The sequence below is a fragment of the Trichosurus vulpecula genome, chromosome 1, assembly GCF_011100635.1.
Source record: "Trichosurus vulpecula isolate mTriVul1 chromosome 1, mTriVul1.pri, whole genome shotgun sequence".
In the NCBI taxonomy this organism is placed as follows: Eukaryota; Metazoa; Chordata; class Mammalia; order Diprotodontia; family Phalangeridae; genus Trichosurus; species Trichosurus vulpecula.
Window position 1 is genome coordinate 125,627,294 of NC_050573.1, and position 4,577 is coordinate 125,631,870.

The window sequence follows — 4,577 nt, forward strand, 5'->3', positions numbered from 1 at the left end:
CAGCTCTGACTCATTCCAACTTCCTGCTCCACTCCTACGGCAAACTCCTCCCACCACCGGCTCATGTGACTCAGGCTTCCATGTGACTCAAGCAGGTCACATGGCCTATTAATGGATGGGAAAGATCTTCCCATTTTCATTAACATAACACTAGTGGACAAGTGGAGGGAAGTAGGGACAACTAATTGTGCAGCTCCAGAGTTTATTTAAAATAGTTTTTTTTTAATTTTCAAGGCAGCCATTCTGCCCTTGAGCATTCAAATAGATCAACTATATAGAATTCTAAACCACATCAGTTTCTTCCTTGATTTATTTGTTATCAAAGGCATTTGATTCTAAGCCATTAAAAATATTTCCCTCCCTGTTCAATTATAAACTCTTTGAAACCAAGAATTATGTCTAATCTACATTTTTGTATGTGTCTTCCAAACTAGCATTTTGCACACTGTTCTGTACATACCACAAGTAATTACTAAGGATAATTTGAATTAATAAATATAAATTTTTGTCACATGCATGCTGGCCTAACTGCTTAAAATGACCTTCTTGCTGGTTGGCAGCTAGGATCAGCCCAGCTTCAGGGGAAAAAAAAAAGAAAGAAAAAGCTTGTTTCAACTATTGTAAAACAACAACAACAACAATAAAATAAGCCACAACAAAGCTTGTACTGAATTAAAATTGAGTTAAAAATAATTCTAGCTCGGCCTCTGTTCTGAACCCAGCAGAGGAAGCCCCATCCAGAAACGCAACATGTCTATTTTGAAGATCCATGCAAGAGACATCTTCGACTCTCGTGGAAACCCCACCATTGAAGCTGATCTCTACACTGAAAAAGGTCAATTCCAAGCTGCTGTGCCCAGTGGGGCTTCTACTGGTACTCATGAAGCCCTGGAGCTCTGAGACAATGATAAGACCTGCTACATGGGGAAGGTGTGTTGGTAAAATGGGCTCTTAGCACTCAGTTCGACCAAGTACCCTTGAAGAGTTTGGCTTTTGTTTCCTTTGATTAATGCAGTGTATTCCGTTAAGTCTTACTAGGTGCTAAGCCCCAGGCCCAAACCCCTATTAGGTGCTAAGCCTATGTGGGTGTGAAGCTCCCAGGGTACTAAAGGGAGGTGTTAACTCAAGAGCCAATCATAGGAGCCGAAGTTCTGGTCATTCAGATGAAATGGTATAAGAAGAGAAGACAGAACTATTTGCACAGGGTTCTCACTTTTGGTGGCGCGGGCTGATGCGGAGACTCCGGGCAGCTGTAGCTCAGAGCCCTCCAGCTCGTAAACCCGGATGTTGGGACTCTGTCATACTCTGGTAACTATGTACTGGGATTTGAATCAGATAAGGTCTGTCTGCGATGTTTGTAATTTGTTTGTATTTGTTCCAAAGTTCAGGGTACTGGCTTTTTCCCCTGAACTAAGTGAATTGTATTTGTATGCTGAATTAAAGTAAGCTTGTCAACCCCTTAACCGTTGCTTTCCTTACTAAAGCAGATCAAAAGAACCTGGGCTTTTACAGCGTGCTGGTAGCTTGCTTGTTGTTGGGCCTGTGTTGGTCTTTCACCCCCACAACAGCTGCTAGCCGGATTGTTGAAACAGAAGGGTGTCTCAAAAGCTGTTGAGCACATCAATAAAACTATTGCCCTGACCCTGGTTAGCAAGAAACTGAATGTTATGGAGCAGTAGAAGATAGACAAGTTGATGATAGAGATGGACAACACTGAAAATAAATCTAAATTTGGTGCAAATGCCATATGGGGAGTATCTCTGGCTGTTTGTAAGGCTTCTGGTGCTGAGAAAGGTACCTGTACTGCCATATTGCTGACCTTGCAGGCAATGATGAAGTCATCCTTCCAGTTCCAGCCTTCAACATGATCAACTGTGGCTCCCATGCTGGTAACAAGCTGGCCATGCAGGAGTTCATGATCCTCCCTGTTGGGGCGGCAAACTTTAAGGAGGCCATGCGCATTGGAGATGAGGTCTACCACAACCTGAAGAGTGTGATTAAGCAGAAATATGGACAGGATGCCACCAACATAGGGGATGAGGGTGGCTTTGCTCCTAACATCTTGGAGAATAAAGAAGCTCTGGACCTGCTAAAGACTGCTATTAGTAAGGCTGGCTATACTGATAAAGTCGTAATTGGCATCAATATTGCTGCCTCAGAATTCTTCCAGTCTGGGAAATATGACTTGGACTTCAAGTCTCCTGATGATCCCAGAAGATACATCTCCCCTTCTGAGCTTGGGGACCTCTACAAGAGCTTCATCAAGGAGTATCTAGCAGTGTCTATTGAAGATCCCTTTGACCAGGATGATTGGGGAGCTTGAAAGGATTTCACTGCTACTGCAGTGCTACTGCATCCAGGTGGTGAGGGATGATCTCACAGTGACCAATCCCAAGTGCATTGAAAAGGCTGTGAATGAGAAAGCCTGCAACTGCCTCCTCCTCAAAGTGAACCAGATTGGCTCCATGAATGAATCTCTACAGGCATGCAAGCTAGCCCAGTTCAGTGGCTGGGGAGTAATGGTTTCCCATCATTCTGGGGAGACTGAAGATAGCTTCATTTCAGACCTGGTGGTGGGCCTCTGCACTGGGCAGATCAAGACTGGTGGCCCCTGATGATCTGAGCATCTGGCCAAGTATAACCAGCTTCTCAGAATTGAGGAAGAGCTGGGCAGCAAGGCTAAATTTGCTGAAAGGAACTTCAGAAACCCTCGGGCCAAGTAAGCTCTGTGGCCAGGAGGCCTGAGAGCTCACAGGCACCAGTCACCTCTGTAGAAGTCTGCTCCTGTCCTAAGAATGGGCAGCACCAAGTACTAGACCAGTTTTGTTTTGGGGGCAGGGGCCTCTGCTGCTTAACTTTCCTCTCCCTTCCACCTTTCTGTGAGGTTCTCACTGCTTCATTAGAACTATCTTACACCAGAGACTACCTGACATGTGGCTTTCTGTCGGAAAATCCTTATCATCTTATGACTGGGATAGAATCACCTGGTCTCACCCCAAACCCTGGTGTTGATATGTGCAGCCCTGTACTTGTGATACAGCCCCGATGAACCCACAGGCCAGATCCTTAGTGGCTTCTATGTGCAGAATATAAGTATTCAGTAACTCAATGAAAAAAAAATAATTCTAATAATTCTATTTGAATGTTTTCACTGAGTTTATGGACTTATAAATGCACAAAATTGATTTTAAGGATTATTTTTGTTGAGTCAAAAAGCAGTAAGGCCATTCTATTATGATGTTATTTAGAAAATTATATTTGAATTCAATAAAAAGTTAGTTTTGTAATTAACTTGTTATTTAATCTCTGTTAAGATTTTCTCTGCAACTGAATAGATTTTGTGTAAGAATTTTCAAAAAGACTGTTTCCTGGAAATGACTGTTAACATCTATAGTTCATTAGTAAGGATGAAACATTCCTTTTTAGAAATTTTTCAAATTTCAGTAATACTTTAATAAATATGAAAAATGACATTGTAGATACTGAATATTGTCAACATAAGCAGTCATTAATCACTCAAATAATCTTGTTTCAAGTCAAAGTACTGTAGATCTGAATTTAGATAAGTGACAATATTGCTACCAAAATCAGAATATCTTCCATATATATTCTAAGAAATAGAATTTCTACCTTAATAATATTGACTTCAGCCTTACATATACTGATATAATAATGGTAACAATACATATCAGAGGGGAAAACTATTGTAGCTATATTCAATTTGTACTGTCTTGTTTCTTATTGTGTGAGTCATTTGGAAATTTTTGAGGTTTTAGAATGCCAGTTTGCCTGTTACATTCCTAAAGGGAGCTAAGTTTTTAAAACAAGTAACTATCATTCAATGAAGAGAAATTAGGTCATAATTAAACAAACCTTGTGCTTGTCCTTCATTTTCGAAGAGGACCATGACATCAGAGAAATGATAACATGACTTGCAGTTGACTTGGATTTGAGTGAGGAAGGACTATGCAAAGTCACCAGCCTCACTTTCTCTTTCAGGGCCATCTGGGTCCAGAGACCTGATATTCAACAAGATGACTAGAGATGACCTATGATGCAATAGGAGACCCAGGTCCTTTTAGGCTCAGGACTTTTCATGAATTTTCTAAAAAGTAGGCTTTCACAAACATTAATTGATGTTCAAAAAGCTTAAGCTTGAACCTTCTATCCTATCAAGTTATCACCCCTTTTCTTTTTCTGTTCTTCACTGCTAAACTTCTTGAGAAAATGGGCTTCCTCCAAGGCTTCCACTTCCTCATTAACTCTGTCCTCAATCCTTTATATGCCGACTTTTTTTCTGTACTGCTTTATTTTAAAAGTTCTTTCAATGATCTCTAATAGAATCCTGGAGGCAGAGCCAACATAGCAGAGTAGAGTAATCTGAGTTCTCCCAAAGGGGAAAAAAAAACAAAAAAACATTGTAAATTTTTTTTTCAAAAAAGCTGAACAAGAAATCCTGAGATTAAACAAAGATTTTCAAAATCAAATAAGAGTGTTTGAGGAAAAATTAAGTAAAGAAATAAAAAGCAGAGGAAGAAAACTATGAAAAGACTATAGCTTGATAAAAGAACCAAAAA

General features: G+C 40.4%; 1 pseudogene; it reads left to right on the forward strand.

The window, feature by feature from the left end:
• The first annotated feature begins 750 nt into the window (after positions 1–750).
• LOC118856492 lies at positions 751–2,723 on the forward strand (annotated as a pseudogene).
• Positions 2,724–4,577: the final 1,854 nt, after the last annotated feature.